We start from the raw sequence: 21,117 nt of genomic DNA on the forward strand, positions 1-21,117 counted from the left end.
AAATGAAGGATCATGGGGGGCTTGGTTTAAACCAAAGCACTGAAGCCTAACAGGAATGAATGAATGAAGCTCCTTAGGGGTAATCGAGCGGTCATACTCTAAAATGGCCCAAAGTACAGCTGACTGCTTTATGTATGCAGCCCCAGTTTGTGATGTCTTAAATTTTGAGTTCAGGGGAAAATGTGGCCCCAGCACTCTGGGCAGCAGTGGGGTTCTGTGGAAAGGCAAATGTTTTATTACATAAAGGACTGGAACACTGTTAACACTAGTGATAATGTGATGAAGCCTGGAGGCACTGTGGGCACTGGACTGTCATGCCACCATTCTCTGTACACCATAAACTCCTACAAAACAGTTTTTGTAAGCAAAGTATACAGTATCTCTCTTAGGTGAGTAAAACAGTTAATATATGTTTTCATGTGATAACACTGAAGATAGTGTCAATATTTTGTGTGATCACCATTATTTTCAAGCACTGCCTTAAAGGGGTACTCCACTGGCCAGCGTTTGGAAGTAAATGTTTCTGTCACGATTCGGCTTCCAGGTAGTGGATCCTCTGTGTCAGCGAGGGATTGGCGTGGACCGTGCTAGTGGACCGGTTCTAAGAGGCTACTGGTTTTCACCAGAGCCCGCCGCAAAGCGGGATGGTCTTGCTGCGGCAGTAGCAACCAGGTCGTATCCACTAGCAACGGCTCTACCTCGCTGACTGCTGAGAAGGCGTGGGACAGAAGGACTAGGCAGAGGCAAGGTCAGACGTAGCAGAAGGTCGGGGGCAGGCGGCAAGGTTCGTAGTCAGGAAGGGTAGCAGAAGTTCAGGTACACAGGCTTTGGACAACACTAAACGCTTTCACTGGCACAAGGCAACAAGATCCGGCAAGGGAGTGCAAGGGAGGAGACTAGATATAGCCAGGGAACAGGTGGGAACCAATAAAGCTAATTGGGCCAGGCACCAATCATTGGTGCACTGGCCCTTTAAGTCTCAGAGAGCTGGCGCGCGCGCGCCCTAGAGAGCGGAGCCGCGCGCGCCAGCACATGACAGCAGGGGACCGGGACGGGTAAGTGACCTGGGATGCGATTCGCGAGCGGGCGCGTCCCGCTGTGCGAATCGCATCCCCAACGGCCAAGACAGTGCAGCGCTCCCGGTCAGCGGGACTGACCGGGGCGCTGCAGGGAGAAAGACGCCGTGAGCGCTCCGGGGAGGAGCGGGGACCCGGAGCGCTAGGCGTAACAGTACCCCCCCCCTTAGGTCTCCCCTTCTCTTTGTCCGGTAACTGCCTCCCCTGGGATGAGGACACCTGGAAAGAATGGAGGGTTTCCTCAACGGCAGGCAGTACAGCAGGAGTGGGAATGGGGAGGGAGGGCAGAGGGCGAGGCCTGGCACGGAGCAGTGTGACACCAGGACGGGGACCATGAGGAGGCACAGAGGCTTGCCTGACGGGACTGGGAGGGGGGGAGAGGCACTTCCTGTGGCAGGCAGAGTCCCAATTCCTGATCTCCCCGGTGGTCCAATCAATGGTGGGGGAATGAAGCCGGAGCCAAGGCAGACCGAGGAGGACCTCAGAGGTACAGTTGGGGAGAATGAAGAACTCAATCCTCTCAAGGTGGGGTCCAATAGACATGAGGAGGGGCTCTGCGCGGTAACGCACGGTGCAGTCCAATCTGGCTCCGTTGACCGCGGAAATGTAGAGCGGCTTGACGAGACGGGTCACCGGGATGCTGAATTTATTAACAAACGACTCCAAAATAAAATTTCCAGAGGCACCGGAGTCCAAGCAGGCCACGGCTGAGAGGGAGGAGTTGGCTGAAGAAGAAATCCGCACGGGTACCGTGAGACGTGGATGAGCAGACTTGGAACCAAGAGACGCCACACCCACGTGAGCTGGGTGCGTGCGTGCGTTTCCCAGGCGTGGAGGACGGATAGGGCAATCCACCAAGAAATGCTCGGTACTGGCACAGTAAAGACAGAGATTTTCTTCCCTACGGCGATTCCTCTCTTCCTGGGTCAGGCGAGACTTATCCACTTGCATGGCCTCCTCGGCGGGAGGCCCAGGCGTAGATTGCAACGGATACTGTGGGAGAGGTGCCCAGAAATCTAAGTCTTTTTCCTGGCGGAGCTCTTGGTGTCGCTCAGAAAAACGCATGTCAATGCGGGTAGCTAGATGGATGAGTTCTTGCAGATTGGCAGGAATCTCTCGTGCGGCCAGCACATCCTTGATGCGACTGGATAGGCCTTTTTTAAAGGTCGCGCAGAGAGCCTCGTTATTCCAGGATAATTCTGAAGCAAGAGTACGGAATTGTACGGCATACTCGCCAACGGAAGAATTACCCTGGACCAGGTTCAACAGGGCAGTCTCGGCAGAAGAAGCTCGGGCTGGCTCCTCGAAGACACTCCGGAGTTCAGTGAAGAAGGCCTGGACTGTGGCTGTGGCAGGATCATTGCGGTCCCAGAGCGGTGTGGCCCAAGACAAGGCCTTTCCTGAGAGAAGGCTTACTACGAACGCCACCTTAGACCGTTCTGAAGGAAACAAGTCCGACATCATCTCCATATGCAGGGAACACTGAGACAAAAATCCACGGCAGAGTCTGGAGTCCCCATCAAATTTGTCCGGCAGGGACAAGCGGAGGCTAGGAGCGGCCACTCGCTGCGGAGGAGGTGCAGGAGCTGGCGGAGGAGATGGTTGCTGCTGTAGCAGAGGCAGAAGTTGCTGTAACGTGGCGGTCAACTGCGACAGCTGCTGTCCTTGTTGGGCAATCTGCTGCGATTGCTGAGCGACCACCGTGGTAAGGTCAGCGAGACTTGGCAGCGGCACCTCAGCGGGATCCATGGCCGGATCTACTGTCACGATTCGGCTTCCAGGTAGTGGATCCTCTGTGTCAGCGAGGGATTGGCGTGGACCGTGCTAGTGGACCGGTTCTAAGAGGCTACTGGTTTTCACCAGAGCCCGCCGCAAAGCGGGATGGTCTTGCTGCGGCAGTAGCAACCAGGTCGTATCCACTAGCAACGGCTCTACCTCGCTGACTGCTGAGAAGGCGTGGGACAGAAGGACTAGGCAGAGGCAAGGTCAGACGTAGCAGAAGGTCGGGGGCAGGCGGCAAGGTTCGTAGTCAGGAAGGGTAGCAGAAGTTCAGGTACACAGGCTTTGGACAACACTAAACGCTTTCACTGTCACGATTCGGCTTCCAGGTAGTGGATCCTCTGTGTCAGCGAGGGATTGGCGTGGACCGTGCTAGTGGACCGGTTCTAAGAGGCTACTGGTTTTCACCAGAGCCCACCGCAAAGCGGGATGGTCTTGCTGCGGCAGTAGCAACCAGGTCGTATCCACTAGCAACGGCTCTACCTCGCTGACTGCTGAGAAGGCGTGGGACAGAAGGACTAGGCAGAGGCAAGGTCAGACGTAGCAGAAGGTCGGGGGCAGGCGGCAAGGTTCGTAGTCAGGAAGGGTAGCAGAAGTTCAGGTACACAGGCTTTGGACAACACTAAACGCTTTCACTGGCACAAGGCAACAAGATCCGGCAAGGGAGTGCAAGGGAGGAGACTAGATATAGCCAGGGAACAGGTGGGAACCAATAAAGCTAATTGGGCCAGGCACCAATCATTGGTGCACTGGCCCTTTAAGTCTCAGAGAGCTGGCGCGCGCGCGCCCTAGAGAGCGGAGCCGCGCGCGCCAGCACATGACAGCAGGGGACCGGGACGGGTAAGTGACCTGGGATGCGATTCGCGAGCGGGCGCGTCCCGCTGTGCGAATCGCATCCCCAACGGCCAAGACAGTGCAGCGCTCCCGGTCAGCGGGACTGACCGGGGCGCTGCAGGGAGAAAGACGCCGTGAGCGCTCCGGGGAGGAGCGGGGACCCGGAGCGCTAGGCGTAACAGTTTCAAAGACTGTTTTCGCGCTGCAGGGGGTTGGTCACCCACCACACGACTACCTTCCCCCCCCCCCCCCCCCCCCCCGGGGACATCATGCCCATGAGATGAAGACGAGATTGAAAGAAAGAGGATGGAATATTGTTTACAGGGCTAAAGTGCAACATTTGGAAGAAAATGAGCAATGCAGTAGATATTTTTTTTTTAAACGTTTTTTAAGCCATCACGGCCATGCCCCCCTCAATGCAAGTCTATGGCAGGGGGCATGATGGCCGTCATGCCCCCTCCCATTGACTTGCATTGAAGGGGCATGACCATGACATAGTGAGCGGCGTGGCCGACCCCCGCAGCGCAAAAACAGCGTTTGGAACATTTACTTCCGAATGCTGGCCAGTGGCTTCACAGGCTACCACTGGAGTCATCTTCCACTCCTCTATGATGACATTAGGAGCTGGTGGATGTTAGAGACCCTGCGCTCGCACACCTTTCATATGAAGATGCCCCACAGATGCTCAATAGGGTTTAGGTCTGGAGACATGCTTGGTCAGTCCATCATCTTTACCCTTAGCTTGTTTAGCATAGCAGTGGTCACCTTGGAGATGTGTTTGGGGTTGTTATCATGTTGGAATACTGCGCTGCGGACCAGTCTCTGAAGGGAGGGTTTATTCTCTGCTTCAGTCTGTCACAGTACATTTAGCATTCATGGTTCCATTGATGAACTGTAGCCCCCCCAGTGCCAGCAGCTCTCATGCAGACAATTACACTTCGACCTCCCTGCTTGACTGTAGGTAAGATACATTTTTGTACTCCTCACTTGGTTGCTGCAACACACGCTTGACACCATCTGAACCAAATAAGTTTATCTTGGTCTCATTGGACCACAGAACATGGTTTCAGTAATCCCTGTCCTTACTCTGCTTATCTTCAGCAAACTGTTTGTGCTTTCATGTGCTTCATCTTCAGAATAGGCTTCCTTTTTAGACAACAGACATGCAAACCAACTTGATGTAGTGTGCGGCATATGGTCTGAGCACTGACAGGCTGACCCCCACCTCTTCAACCTCTGCAGCAATGCTGGCATACCTAATACCTCAATTTCCCAAAGACAACCTCTGGATATCATGCTGAGTATGTGCACTTAACGTCTTTGGTTGACCATGGCGAGGCCTGTTCTAAGATGAACCTGTCCTGTAAAACCGCTGTATGGTCTTGCCCACCGTGCTGCAACTCAGTTTCAGGGATTTGGCAATATTCCTATAGACTAGGCCATCTTTATGTAGAGCAACAACTCTTTTTTCTGATCCTTCAAGTAACCAGTATTAGAGAGTGTGAGAGCGATAACACCAAATTTAAGACATTTAGAGGTGTACTCCTTATGTTTGCAAGGGTTAGACATTAATAGCTGTGTTTTAAGTTATTTTGAGGGAACATAACAAACGCTGTTATACAGGATGTGCTCCCATTGCTTTACATTATAGCAGAGTGTCATTTCTTCAGTCTTAACATGTAAGGTATAATAAAACATTTACAAAAATGTGATGAGTGGGCTCACTTATGTGAGATACTGTATGTTCAGTTTATTCTATTATCTCAAAATGGAAAATCTTTTCCTAAAAAGGCCGTAACATGTCATGATGTCTCTTAGGTAGTTTAATCCATAGAAGAGTGTTTCCCAACCAGGGTGCCTTCAGCCGTTGCAAAACTACAACTCCCAGAATGCCTGGACAGCCGAAGGCTGTCCAGGCATGCTGGGAGTTGTAGTTTTGCAACAGCTGGAGGCACCCTGGTTGGGAAATACTGCCATAGAATTTGCACATTTTAGTTTTTCTTTCAGAATATACAATCTCAGCACATAGCTGTTAAGGTCATTTTGACATAAGAACAGTGTTTGGTCTAAATATTATCTGTTCTGGAGTGGATTATAATTATTATTATCATTCAGTGCATATTATTCATTCAGGTTTATTTTACATGGTCATTAACAAAACCCACAAAAATATACTTTTTTTTATTCTTAATTTCTTTAAAAAAAAAAAAAAAATACCTAAGATTGTAAACTGCATATATTAGTTACCCTTTCATAAACAATTAGACAGAATCCATAAAAATGCAGAGTACATGTGTCCATAATATACAACACTACACAAAGAAATAAATTCTACATTTTCCCATAGTCTCAGACTTTATGGCACTTCCAAATCATATGGAGAAAATCTGCCCCTCATACATCTCATTTTGGGAAGTTATCCTCTTACTAAATTCCCATTCTAAAGAGGCTATTTGGCAAATTTTACAATTGATGCATAATTCTAAACTGGATCAATCTATGATTTTCACAATAGAGAGAATGTCTACATCCCTTTAGTATGATCCTCCCTTCCGCCTGTCAGGATCCGGACTGGCAGGAAGGAAGTAGCAGTAGCTGGTGGTGGATCCGCTGTGCCAGAGAGGTGATGACGTGGGCCGTACCAGGGGAACGGAGTCTAAGGGGTTACTGGTTTTCACCAGAGCCCCCTACAAAGCGGGATGGTCTTGCTGCGGTAGGTAACCCCCAGGTCATTCCACCCAGTAGCGAATCAACCTCTCTGGCTGCTGAGATAAGCCAAAGTACAAGAGGATCAGGCACAGGCGAAGTCAGATGTAGCAAATGGTCAGGGCAGGCAGCAACGGTTCACAGGTGCTAGCCAGTAGCAACGGGTTCGGCAACAGGCAGGGCAACACAGGAACAAGGACCGCTTTCACTCAGGCACAAGGCAACAAAGATCCGGCAGGAGGCTGTGGGAGGAGTTGGTACTTATAGGCAGTGCACAGGTGAAGGCCTAATTAAGTCAAAGCAAAAACCTTTAACCCTAAATAAACCAGTTTGGACCAGGCACCAATCACTGGTGCACTGGCCCTTTAAATTTAAGAGTCCCGGCACACGCATGCCCTATAGAGCGGGGATGCGCCCGCCGAGACCGTGTGACCGGAGCGCTGCCTGGGGACATACGCTGTGAGCGCACCGAGGCAAGCAGGGTGCCCGGAGCGATCAGCGTAACAGTACACCGCCCTTAGGTCTCCCCCTCTTTTTGGTACCCAAGAACATGAGGACGAGACTGCAGTCCAGGATGTTCTCCTCCGGCTCCCAAGATCTCTCTTCAGGACCGCAGCCCTCCCAGTTGACCAGAAATAATTTTTTTCCCCTGACCGACTTAGAGGACAGGATCTCCCGCACAGAAAAGATATCAGAAGTGCCAGACACAGGGGTAGGAACGACATATCTTTGGGAGAAGCGGTTAAATATTGCCGGCTTCAGGAGGGAGATGTGAAAGCAGTTGGGAATTCTGAAAGTGGAAGGTAGGTGGAGCTGGTAGCAAACTAGATTGATCCTCTTTTTGACTCGGTAGGGTCTCAAATAGCGAGGACCCAGTTTATAACTTGGGACCCTGAAACGGATGTACCTCGAAGATAGCCAGACCTTGTCTCCGGGGGTAAAGACTGGAGGAGCCCAACGTTTTTTATCCGCCTGGACCTTCATGCGGGATGAGGCATGTTGGAAAGAAAGACGTGTCTCGCGCCAGATGGAAGCAAAGTCCCGTACTAGGTCGTCTACTGCAGGTACATCGGAGGTGGAAGACAAGGGCAGAGGCTGCAGAGGATGACGGCCGTAAACCACAAAGAAGGGAGACTTCAGGTTTCAAACACACTCCGAAATTCCTGGCAGAAGGACTGGATGGAGGAAGTGGCTGGATCCATGCGGTCCCACAATGGTGTAGCCCAGGCCAGGGCCTTCCCGGTTAGCAAACTAACTGTAAAGGCCACCTTGGCGCGTTCAGACGGGAACTGGTCGGCCATAAGCTCCAGATGCAGGGAGCATTGAGACAGGAAGCCGCAACACTGCTTGGAGTCACCGTCATATTTTTCTGGCAAGGACAGGCGGACTCTGGAACTGCAGGAAGCGGCAGCAGGCTGTGGAGGTGACACTGGAGCTGGCGGTGGCGACGGTTGCTGCTGGGCAGACAGGAGTTGCTGCAACAAGACGGACAACTGATTCATTTGTTGTCCCTGCTGCGCAATTTGCTGCGACTGCTGGAGCACCATAGCCGAGAGGTCAGAGATGCTTGGCAGAGGTACCTCAGCGGGATCCATGGCCGGATCTTACTGTCAGGATCCGGACTGGCAGGAAGTAGCAGTAGCTGGTGGTGGATCCGCTGTGCCAGAGAGGTGATGACGTGGGCCGTACCAGGGGAACGGAGTCTAAGGGGTTACTGGTTTCCACCAGAGCTCGCCTGTCAGGCCCAAGGCCTGATTATTAAAATCCTATAATATATGTGTATTATAAATTATAACTGTGTGTGATGGATCATCCAAGACATGGGTGAGAGGTCATTCAGACTGTGGGTTTGTGTATTGCATTTTATTGGGGGTCTGGCTGTTTGTTTACATCTCCTTTGAAGTCAAAGGCTCTTTTGAAGCAGCAGGAAGACATGCACTCTGGTCCCATCATATAATCAACCAGATAAGAGGGCAAGGAACAGAGATTCCCCCTGGTGGGATCAGTGGGGAGGGGGGAATGGAGTCTCCCTTCCAAAGAGGCAGATATATAATATTTAACAATGCTAGACTCAGGGTGTTCAATGCTGTGCAACAAGCTGACAAGACCATCCTAAGAACAGCTGGAACTCACTCTCATGGACTGCTATATCATCATGCTGTAAGAACTTCATCTTTTGTTTTCTGAACTTGTCTTGCTAAACTCTTTTATGTATATTTTTATACCTTCATGTCATTTGTTTTTGTATATATATATCAATAATAAGCAGCACATCAGGTAAAAAAGTCCCAGGGGTGCACGCCAATTGGATCTCGGTGCTCCGATCCCACTTTAGATAGAGATGATAATAGGCAGCACACCAAAATTAGTGAAAAAGAAAGTGTTCTTTATTCCATATACGAGACAACGTTTCAGCGATCTCTCATCGCCACTTGAAAATGGCGATGAGAGATCACTGAAACGTTGTCTCGTAAATGGAATAAAGAACACTTTCTTTTGCACAAATTTTGGTGTGCTGCCTATTATCATCTATATATATATATATATATATATATATATATATATATATGTATATATATATATATATATATAGAACTGTGATACCTTTTATCAGATTAAATGTTTAATTGATCAGCTCTGGTCTATGATCTCTAAATATATGAGCTCACCTTTCTGAAGGCAGCTCTGATGGAAACACGTTTATCTAAGGGTTCATTTGGTGACTTGCTGGGACTAGTAGTGTATACCCAGAGGTATGGTGGCCTTAACTCTTGCACCATCACACTCTCTCTAGCGTCTTAGCTGGATAGGGTGTGATCGTGACAACTGGTGGTAGCGTCGGGATATATTTAGAGATTTTTAGTGCTTGCTGGATTTTACCTGTAGGGAAATTTTAGCACTAAAAAGAAATTGCATACATATTCTTGTGTGTAAATTCCAAATACAGAGCTCAGTGCTGGTTTAAAAGAGTGAAAGACAGTTCTGTCCTCCCCATCTCCTGTTTTATCTCCTCTGTCTCATCTCGGAAATATGGAGGCATATCGCAAGCAGTCCAAGCCTGCACTGGAGCTAATGTGCCAAGAAAAGGACATCCCTACTGCAGGAAAGAACAAGTAACAACTTATTGCTGATCTTGTGGAGTATGATGCACGTTCAGAAGAGCTGAGTGACATGAGACAAAGTCCTACAGCTGGAACTGCCATCCAAGGACTGATATCTCCTGGGGAATACAACACTACTCCCCATCAGGACAGTACTCCACATGAGGCCTTGGACTCTTATATGTGGACTGCCTTACAACACCTTGGGAATGTGGATGCCAAAATGAAACTCCAACTGCTTCTCCAGTACCAAACTGCAGAGAGAGAGAGAGGCACAGGCACAGGCTGCAGAGAGAGAGGCGGCAGAAAGAGAGGCCCAGCTGAGGCATGAATTGGAGGTTCTGAGGCTGAGAGGGGATGCTTTATCAGCATGGAGTGATGTGCAGGATCAAGGAGACCACAAACCCTGCTTGGAATATTTCCCCATGTTGGAGAAAGATGGTGATCTGGATGTGTTCCTGAGGGGATTTGAAAAGGTTTGCCGGCAGTTCCATCTAGGAACAGTGGGGACGATATCTAACCCCACGGTTGCGAGGGAAAGCTCTGGATGTGTTTGCTTCGCTTCCCTCTGAAATTGACCAGGATTATGAGGCAATAAAATCTGCCCTGTTAAAAAGTTTTAATCTGACTCCAGAGGCTTATCGGAAAAGATTTAGGACTTTGCAACAAAGCACCACAGAAAGCTGCACTGAACATGCAGGTCAGCTAAGGAATGCATTCAGGCAATGGACTGGGGGCCTACAAGTCACTACCTATGAGGCCCTGGAGGACTTGATGGTCCTGGATCAGTTTCTCCAAACACGGAGCTTTAAAGCCAGAGAGTGGATTTTGGACCGCAATCTCAAGACCGCCATGGAAGCAGCAGAACTAGGAGATGACTTTGCCAACAACTGGGCGCCAGCAGCAAAGCGGGGCTCTACACAAGCTGGAGCAAGTACCTGGAGGGGAGCCACACAACCACAAAGCACCACCAGGTCAGCCTGGAAATTCTTGCCATCATTCCCAAAAGCAACAGGAGCCACATTGGGTCAGGGGGACACCCGCCGATGTTACAGATGCAACAATATTGGGCACCTGACTGCCACTTGCCCCAACAAAAAGAATTCTCCACCAGTAGCTGGAGGACACACAGCCGTTCTTCTGGTGTCCGGAGCGGTGGAGAAAAGAGCGGATAACCTGCAGAGTGTAACTGTGGGTGACCGGGTGACAGTGGGTTTGCGAGATTCTGGAGCCTCCTTTACCTTGGTGCGGCCTGAAGTGGTGGATACAGAGGACATCATCCCTGGAAGAACCATGGCTTTAAAAGGAATTGGAGGTGTGCGGCCTGCTGTGCCCATGGCCCGTGTGTACCTGGATTGGGGTACAGGCAAAGGTTTGCGGGAGGTGGGGGGTCTCTGAGGACATCCCTGTTAATGTTCTGCTGGGGAATGATTTGGGTCGGAAGCTCTGTCATTATGCTCCAGAGGACACTACCTACACACCGAATGGGCTAGGAGAGAGCCCTGTTCATTCTGAGGTACTGTGCGAGACTTTGGGAGACACTGCGAGATGTGAAAACTGGGAGGGAGTGCAGGGGATTGATAAATGTTTTCCTGTGACTTAACCAGTAATGTTTTCCAAAAGTGAAATGGGGTGTATTGTAACATGTGGTGACATTGCATTGCCAATGCCAAAACCTAGTGGAGATGGGCTAGGGGGAGGGGTTGGTGTGCCCCTGGTGACATTTAAGGATGAGGGACCAGCAGCTATGTCCCAATCCTGTGAGCCTAAGGGGGAGGGAAGGAGTGATAGCCCTGTATATGATGCCTGTAACATTGTTTTGTCTGGAACTGAGGGGGAGGAAGGTAAACCCCAGGGAGGCATACCAATGGTGGCAGTTGTAACGCGTCAGCAGCATGCCAGGGCTGCAGCCTTAAAAGGAAGGGAGGATGGTGATGTAAGGGGCAAGCTGTGGGACTTGCAAGCCCCAGCAGAGGAAGGTGGAGATGCTAGTGCACCTGGGGGAAATGTGCTCCCTGATACCACGAGATGGGGGGAGGGAAATGAGCATTTCCGGGAAGCTCTGTGCAGTGACCCTTCCCTTGAAGGGCTGAGACAACGTGCTGAACATACAGGTGTTGACACAGATGGGCATCGGGTATATTGGAAAAATTATATCTTGCACTGGGAGTCCCTTTCCAAAGGCATGCTAGGGCCCAGGAGAGATAAAGGCAGTTAGTGGTTCCTAGGCAGTACAGGAAAGAGCTGCTGAGGTTGTCCCATGAGACCCCCCTGGCAGGACATTTGGGAGTGGCCTACGCGGTCATAGAGAAGAAATGTTTAGCTGTGGTATCGGCTTTGCAAAAATTACAGCCATACCTGTATGGCAGGGATTTTACTGTCATAACTGATCACAACCCTCTACATTGGTTCGACAGAGTGTCCGGTAACAATGGCACCTTGAAACAAATGCTAAAAACATTTGTAGAATTGGAGGGCAGAGACTGGGAAAAGTATTTACCCCATCTGTTATTTGCTTACAGGGAGGTACCCCAAGAGCCTACAGGTTTCTCGCCCTTTGAGTTATTATATGGTCACAAAGTGTGGGGACCCCGAGATTTAGTTAGGGAAGAATGGGAAGGGGGGGCTACATGCCCCTGAGACTTCTGTGGTGGAGTATGTTCTGAGATTCAGGGACAAGAGGCAGGCATTGACTGGGCTGGTGCAGGACAACCTCATAGCAGCACAGTCCAGGCAGAAGTACTGGTATGATTACAATGCAAGGGACCGGGTCTATGAAGTGGGACAGAAGGAAATGGTTCTGAAGCCCATCAGACAGAATAAGTAGCAGACTGCCTGGGAGGGTCCCTTCCCCATTCTGCAGCGCCTAGAACCCATCACATATGTAGTTGCCCTTGATAAGAAAGGTCAGAGGCAGAGACAGTACCACATTCATATGGCAGATTATGACCCTGAGAAGGTGGTACTCAGTGTATGTAGTGCACCAGAGGAAGGGCTGGGTAGTGATCCCTGACTTGATCTAGTGGAGGAAGCTAAGAGCCAGGGATCCCTTCAGGATGTGGAGATCAGTCCACAGCTCTCAGATGAAAGGAGGAGGCAGCTTAATCAGGTACTAGGCCCCTTCAGTGCCATCTTTGCCTGGGAATGCAGGGCCTGTGGTGTCAAGAAAAGAAATAGACGGTTAATGGAGACAGATCTATCAGCCTGGCAAGGCAAGATCTCTCTGTCCCCATCTTAAGGGGGAGGTGTCAGGCCCAAGGCCTGATTATTAAAATCCTATATGTGTATTATAAATTATAACTGTGTGTGATGGATCATCCAAGTCATGGGTGAGAGGTCATTCAGACTGTAGGTTTGTGTATTGCATTTTATTGGGGGTCTGGCTGTTTGTTTACATCTCCTTTGAAGTCAAAGGCCCTTTTGAAGCAGCAGGAAGTCATGCACTCTGGTCCCATCATATAATCAACCAGATAAGAGGGCCAGGAACAGAGATGCCCCCCTGCTGGGATCAGAGGGGAGGGGGGAATGGAGTCTCCCTTCCAAAAAGGCAGATATATAATATTTAACAATGCTAGACTCAGGGTGTTGAATGCTGTGCAACAAGCTAACAACACCATCCTAAGAACAGCTGGAACTCACTCTCATGGACTGCTATATCATCATGCTGTAAGAACTTCATCTTTTGTTTTCTGAGCTTGTCTTGCTAAACTCTTTTATATATTTTTATACCTGTATGTCATTTGTTTCTGTATATATATATATATATATATATATATATATATATATATATATCTCAATCAAAGGCTGATTTGTGAGTCGCTCACCCCGTGCACGCCCACCTCGCCACCTGTGCCGTAGACCGGCCGGTACCGCCTCCGGCTACTCGCTTGTAGAGGAAAGAGCAAGGTCCGGCACTAGGTTGCAGGTAAAAACTTCTTATTTCTTTATTTGAAGATTCTGCAGTACAGGGTAGAAAGTCTGACGCGTTTCGCTAAAGAGCTTAATCGTAGACTGCCGTACAATCACAGAGGACAACTTAAAATACCGGAGGTATAGGTCACATGACTAACCTAGTCATTGTTAATAACATACATATAAAACCTGGAATTGGAATCCATTTAGAACATTACATGTGGTGTCTGTTCACACTCTTAAATTATCATGCATTGCGTTACAGACTATTTCATATTTATTATTCGCAATTTGCAAGACTAAGAGCTTCCATAGCAATAAATTATATTGTAAAATGGATTTTGACCTCTATTGATTCTATATTTTTAAGAACCGCAGTGCATGTAAATAGAGTGTGAACTAGACGTAAAAATTATCATGTATATAGGGAAACCACAATAAGAGGGAGGGGAGGAAAAGAACACGCGAGAGGGAAGAAATCGACTTGGCACGGGGAAGAAAAAAGATTGTTTACATATGTATTTATTATTATCAAACATACACGGGAAAGGCACACATTACGATTAGGGCGCAATGTTACACGCTACTGCATCTCATGTGAAAAAGGCATCAATATTTATGCGTGAATATTTATGCGTTAATAGGATGTAATAAAAGGAGACCTTTGTAACAATGAGCAATTTTCTGTAATTTTTTATATATATTGTTATTATTTTTTATTTTTATTATTTTTATTTTTATTGTTATTATTATTTGCTATTATTTATTGTTATGCCATAGTATCCTAGATAACATTAGAACTTTTTCTATTTCATTATTTTTATATTTTTTATTATTATTTTTATTATTATTATTTTGTTGTTTGTTTTATTATTATAATTATTATTTATTATTATTATTGTTATTTTTTGTTATTTATTTTTTATTTATTATTTTTTATTTTAGTCAAAACCCATCTTTTATATAAGGGTGGGGTTAATTTAACTATCATATCTTAACTATCCTGGCAAATGGGGGTGAGTAAGGGTTAAATTACCTATCCTATGTTTGTGGTTGAACTTGATGGACGTATGTCTTTTTTCGACCGTACTATGTAACGTGTGCCAAGTTTCATGTTAATATCTTAGACCGTTTGGACGTGATGCTGGAACATACACACACACATACACACATTGGCCCTCATTTACTAAGAGTGGATGGTGGTTTGTGTTTTTGCACGTCCTTTACTCCTTTTTTTTCTGATGCTATTTACTAATCTGTAGCCCAATTTCATTTTCTTTCTGTGGCAGGTTTTTTTTCTGTCGCACAAAATGTATTCTGTGCGACAGAAAAAAGTCTCTGCAAATTCTGACTACATTAGTGCTTGTACTACTACCCCCATCATGGAACAGGGTCTGTTCCATGTTGGGGGTAGTAGTAGAGGGGCTGAGGGATTGATCGCACCGGGTCTCACTTCTGAGACCCGATCCGATCAGATGTTATTAAGCAGGGGAGTGGGCGGTATGTTCCGATCCCCTGCAATCAAACCTGTTGCTACAGGACAGGCAAACCAAGCAATTGCTTGGGGCCCCGAGCTGGCTGGGGAGCCCCAAGCAGAGCCGGTGCTTGTCCATCCTGTAGCGACGGAGCACTTCCCCCAAGAGCAGCCATCAGGGGGGGTACAACCCATACACCTGTATGGGGCCCAGAGCTTCAGATGGCCCAGACGTCCCTGGACTTTTTTTTTTCTTTAATGGCTTGACTACCCCCCGATGGCGGCCCTGCTTGTCAGTGAGTGACTGCGACTGTCACTCACTGACCGCTGGGTTCCCCCAGGACTATGACCGGGCCTCATAGTCTGGGAGGCCGCACATTTCAATTAGATTACCTTTTTTTAGGGGGCGGGCCCCTTAAGAAACAAAGCAGGGCCGGACATGTCAGGGGCTGATGGGAGTAGAGACGTCACGTGCCCCGCGCAGGCACGCACGTCTACTCCAATCACCTGACCTGTCCCTGCTTACGTCCCCACGCGTTCTCCAGCATCTTTCATATGCAGTGACAGGACTAGGAGCAGCAGCCTCACGTCATGGCATCAATCCCTGGCAGGGTAAGTAAACTGGCGCTGGGGGCCTGGCGGGCGTCGGGCCCGGGGGGTTGTATGGTGGTTAGGGGACTACAATGGAGATGACAGGTGTGTGTGTGTGTGTGGGGGGGGGGGTGTTATGAGAGGTGCAGGGGGGTGTTATGGGGGTCATGAGAGGTGCAGGGGGGTTATGGGGGGTGTTATGGGGGTGATGAGAGGTGCAGGGGGGATGTTATGGGGGTGATGAGAGGTGCAGGGGAGGTGTTATGGGGGTCATGAGAGGTGCAGGGGGGTGTTATGGGGTCATGAGAGGTGCAGGGGGGTGTTATGGGGGTCATGAGAGGTTCAGGGTTGTTATGGGGGGTGTTATGGGGGGGTGTTATGGGGTGAAGAAAGGTGCTGGGGGGTGTTATGGGGGGATAAGAGGTGCAGGGGGTGTTATGGGGGTGATAAGAGGTGCAGGGGGGTGTTATGGGGGTGATGAGAAGTGCAGGGGGGTGTTATGGGGGTGATGAGAGGTGCAGGGGTGTTATGGGGGTGACAAGAAGTTCAAGGAGGTGTTATGGGGGTGATGAGAGGTACAGGGGTGTTATGGAGGTGATGAGAGGTGCAGGGGTGTTATGGGGGTGACAAGAGGTGCAGGGGGCGTGTTATGGGGGTGATGAGAGGTGCAGGGGGGTGTTATGGGGGGTGATGACGAGAGGTGCCCCCCCCTGCACCGCTCCTCATCACTCCCCATAACCCCCCCTGGTTATAGTAGTGATGAGGAGAGGGGGGGGGGGAGTTATAGTAATGATGAGGAGAGATTTGGCAGGGGGTTATGGGGGTGATGAGAACACAGAGGATAAGAGGGGGTGTATATGTATATATGATGTGGATGCATGTGTGGCAGTATTGTATTCAGTGGATACAGTGTGGAGCAGCATTATATTCAGGGTACAGTGTATAGCAGTATTATATTTAGTGGGTACAGTGTATAGCAGTATTATATTCAGTGGATACAGTGTTGGGCAGTATTCAGGGGTACAGTGAGTGGCAGGATTATATTTAGTGGGTACAGTGTGTGGCAGTATTATATTTAGTGGGTACAGTGTGTGGCAGTATTATATTCAGGTTACAGTGTGTGGCAGTATTATATTTAGTGGGTACAGTGTGTGGCAGTATTATATTCAGGGTACAGTGTGTGGCAGTATTATATTTAGTGGGTACAGTGTGTGGCATTATTATATTCAGGTTACAGTGTGTGGCAGGATTATATTTAGTGGGTACAGTGTATAGCAGTATTATATTCAGTGGATAAAGTGTGAGGCAGTATTCAGGGTACAGTGTATGGCAGTATTATATTTAGTGGGTACAGTGTGTGGCAGTATTATATTCAGGTTACAGTGTGTGGCAGTATTATATTTAGTGGGTACAGTGTATAGCAGCATTATATTCAGGGTACAGTGTATGGCAATATTATATTTAGTGAGTAAAGTGTGTGACAGTATTATATTCAGGGTACAGTGTGTGGCAGGATTATATTTAGTGGGTACAGTGTATAGCAGTATTTTATTTAGGGTACAGTGTGGGGCAGAGAAGATGGAGCTGGAGGAAAACCTGGTCTCCGGACCAGATGAAGAAGAAAAGATAACAGAGAAGATATCACTCAAGTCAGAAGACATCACTCAGGTCACTGACATCATTGTGTATTCTCCTGACTGTCCCATCAGAGCTGTAGTCACTTGTAAGTTCTGCAGTGATGATAGGTAAAACTGTGTCCAATTTGTGTCTCTTCAGCTGTTACAAAACTACAACTCCCATTGCAAGAGGCTCTTCAGACATGATGGGAGTTTTAGCTATTCAACAGCTGGAGAACCACTTCAACCGACGTGATCGGTGGGGGTCTCAGCAGTCAGACCCCCACCAAAAACATGGCCCTGAGGGGGGGGGGGTCTGGACAGGGGGTATGGGTAGGGAACACTGCTGCACCAAATGTGGGGGGAACACTGCTGCACCTAATGTGGGGGGTACACTGCTGCACCTAATGTGGGGGGAACACTGCTGCACCTAATGTGGGGGGAACACTGCTGCACCTAATGTGGGGGAAAACCGCTGCACCTAATGTGGGGGGGAAACCGCTGCACCCAATGTGGGGCGAACACTGCTGCACCTAATATGGGGGGAACACTGCTGCACCTAATGTGGGGGAAACACTGCCTGCTTAATGTGGGGGGAACACTGCCGACCTAATGTGGGGAGAACTATGCTGCACCTAATGTGGGGGGAACACTGCTACACCTAATGTGGGGGGAACACTGCTGCACCTAATGTGGGGGGAACACTGCTGCACCTAATGTGGGGGGAACTATGCTGCACCTAATGTGGGTGGAACACTGCCTGCCTAATGTGGGGGAACACTACCAACCTAATTTGGGGAGAACTATGCTGCACCTAATGTGGGGGGAACACTGCCTACCTAATGTGGGGAGAACTATGCTGCACCTAATGTGAGGGGGGAACACTGCTGCACCTAATGTGGGGGCCTCGTATCGACGTTTGTTCACGTTGCGCTCCCAGAATTCAAGGGACGGCGTTACTATGTCCTGAAATTCCTTCAAACGGCCCTGCCTGCTATGTACAGTAAACTTTCATTTTTAAATTCCCCACCGAGGAGCCAATCAGGGCTCCTGTCAGGGTTTTAATATAGAAATGCTGTGGTGGGCAAAGATGTATAGAATCGCTGGGGGGTATATATCTGGCCCCTCCAGCGTTTCTATATATCTTGAATAAATGTACTGCACCCCCCCAGCGCTATTATATATCTATACTGACCCCCGCTGCGCATATACTGACCCCCGCTGCGCATATTTATATATATACTGACCCCCCCCCCCCAAGCTGCGCATATTAGTATTCATGCTCTCCCTCCCCTGGATGCCAATAAATTAAAACTCTATTAGCGGAAGGCTGCTGCCCGCTCACGCTGCTAAGAGTTTGTCATTCCTAGCGGGCAGCAGCTGCATATCATGCTGTGGGGGTCAGACATATGGATATATGTCTGACCCTCACATCATATACAAATGCCGACTCACCGCTATGAATGACAAGTAAACCAGTGCAGGGAGGCTCGCGCTGCTGCTCCGAATAGCTTACTTGTCATTCATAGCGGTGAGCCGGCATTTGTATATGTATGATGTGAGGGTCAGACATATATCCATATGTCTGACCCCCACAGCATGATATGCAGCTGCTTCCGGCCGCTATGAATGACAAACTCTTAGCAGCATGAGCAGACAGCAGCCTTCCGCTCCGCCGCTAATAGAGTTCTCATTCATTGGCAGCCAGGGGAGGGAGAGCATGAATATTAATATGCGCAGCTGGGGGGGGGTATATGCGCAGCGGGGGTCAGCATAGATATATAATAGCGCTGGGGGGGGCAGTACATTTATTCAAGTGCAGCGGCCACTAAGTTTGATATAGTGCAGCAGGGGGGAAAGATATATAGAAACGCTGGAGGGGCCAGATATATACCCCCCCCCCCCAGCGATTCTATACATCTTTGCCCACCACAGCGCTTCTATATTAAAACCCTGACATGAGCCCTGATTGGCTCCTCGGTGGGGAATTTAAAAATGAAAGTTTACTGTACATTGCAGGGCATCGGAATCATGCAGCCCGCTCCCCTGCTTGATAACATCTGATCGGATCGGGTCTCAGAAGTGAGACCCGGTGCGATCAATCCCTCAGCCCCTCTACTACTACCCCCAACATGGAACAGACCCTGAGTCACTCCGTTTTGAGGAATTTACTGACAGGTTTTCCTGTGAGTTTTCTTCACACTCGGAGTGCTTTTTCTCTTTTTGTCGGGAACACGCCCCTCTTGTCGGGAAAAACACCCCTTTTGTTGTTTTTTTTTTTCCACTCTGATTGATTTTGATTTTGTCGGGTTGTGCGCCAGATTCTGGCGCAAATTCTGGTGCAAATTCTGGCGCAGACAGAATTCTGGCACAAAACCCGACAAAAAGTGTCGGGATCTTGTTAGTAAATGAGGGCCATTGAGTTTTTTATATATATATATAGATGTGAGACAAAGTAAAGTGATTTTCCCACAACAACCAATCACAGCTCAGCTTTCACTTTACCAGAGCACGTTAGCTGAGCTGTGATTGGTTGCTGGAGGAAAATGACTTAATTTTTTCTCGCACACAGTTTTATAAATCTGGGCCTATATCTTTAACCCCTTAAGGACCAAGGACGTACCGGTACGTCCTTGGTCCTGCTCTTCTGATATAACGCGGGGTTACACAGTAACCCCGTGTCATATCACGGCGGGCCTGGCGTCATAGTGAAGCCGGGACCCACCTCTAATAGCACGCAGCGCCGATCGTGGCGCCGCGCGCTATTAACCCTTTAGCCGCACGCTCAGAGCTGAGCCGCGCAGCTAAAAGTGAAAGTTCCCGGCTAGTTCAGTCGGGCTGTTTGGGATAGCCGCGGCTAATCGCGGCATCCCGAACAGCTGACAGGACAGCGGGAGGGCCCCTTCCTGCCTCCTCGCTGTCCGATCGCCAAATAACTGCTCAGTGCCTGAGATCCAGGCATGAGCAGTCATGCGGCAGAATCGTTGATCACTGGTTTCTTATGTAAATAAAAATAAAAATAAACATATATGGTTTCACCGCATGCGGAAATGTCCGAATTATAAAAATATATAATTAATTAAACCGCTCGGTCAATGACGTGCGCGCAAAAAAATTCCAAAGTCCAAAATAGTGCATTTTTGGTCACTTTTTATATAATTTAAAAATGAATAAAAAGCGATCAATAAGTCCTATCAATACAAAAATGGTACTGTTAAAAACTTCAGATCACGGCGCAAAAAATGAGCCCTCATACCGCCCCATACACGGAAAAATAAAAAAGTTATAGGGGTCAGAAGATGACAATTTTAAACGTATTAATTTTCCTGCATGTAGTTATGATTTTTTCCAGAAGTCCGACAAAATCAAACCTATATAAGTAGGGTATCATTTTAATCATAAGGACCTACAGAATAAATATCAGGTGTCATTTTTACCGAAAAATGTACTACGTAGAAACGGAAGCCCCCAAAAGTTACAAAACAGTGTTTTTTTTTCAATTTTGTCGCACAATGATTTTTTTCCCCGTTTCACCGTAGATTTTTGGGCAAAATGACTGACGTCATTACAAAGTAGAATTGGTGGCGCAATAAATAAGCCATCATATGGATTTTTAGGTGCAAAATTGAAAGAGTTATGATTTTTTAAAGGCAAGGAGCAAAAAACGAAAATGCAAAAACGGAAAAACCCCCGGTCCTTAAGGGGTTAAAGCAGTCAAGTCGTTCTCACTGTTAATATATAGCCTCTGAAGTATGGTGTTGAACATGACCAAAGCCATATCTGAGCATCTTTGTATATTTTCCCTTTGTTCACACAGGACTCCGCTGTTTGTGACTTTTTACTCTGACATTACAAATGTATGTATTTTTTAAAACCTGATTATACAAAATTGATGTATTTTTTTGGGACATGTGAGCCCAGGAGCACACATCTTCAACAATAGGCCCATGTGCAGGAACATCATATATGGGTTCCTTGATTTCCAAATGCCATTTTGATCTTACTAATACTATAAGAATCCTAAGCTT

At 48.2% G+C, this 21,117-nt stretch overlaps 2 protein-coding genes across 5 annotated transcripts in view; one reads left to right on the forward strand and one right to left on the reverse strand.

The window, feature by feature from the left end:
* CRYBA1 (crystallin beta A1) overlaps positions 1 to 21,117 on the reverse strand; it is a 66,070-nt gene that overhangs the window by 43,583 nt on the left and 1,370 nt on the right. The gene's annotated exons all lie outside the window — the stretch shown is intronic.
* The window catches only part of LOC130356901 (beta-crystallin B1-like), an 83,589-nt gene that overhangs the window by 40,516 nt on the left and 21,956 nt on the right, over positions 1 to 21,117 (forward strand). The window contains exon 2 of one of the 4 annotated variants that reach the window (XM_056559042.1): positions 20,907 to 20,946. The exons of the other annotated variants lie outside the window; for them this stretch is intronic. The gene's annotated coding sequence lies outside the window, so the exon portion shown is untranslated. The remainder of the gene's footprint in view (positions 1 to 20,906; positions 20,947 to 21,117) is intronic. 4 annotated transcript variants of the gene reach the window in all.

The sequence above is a fragment of the Hyla sarda genome, chromosome 2, assembly GCF_029499605.1.
Source record: "Hyla sarda isolate aHylSar1 chromosome 2, aHylSar1.hap1, whole genome shotgun sequence".
Taxonomy (NCBI): Eukaryota; Metazoa; Chordata; class Amphibia; order Anura; family Hylidae; genus Hyla; species Hyla sarda.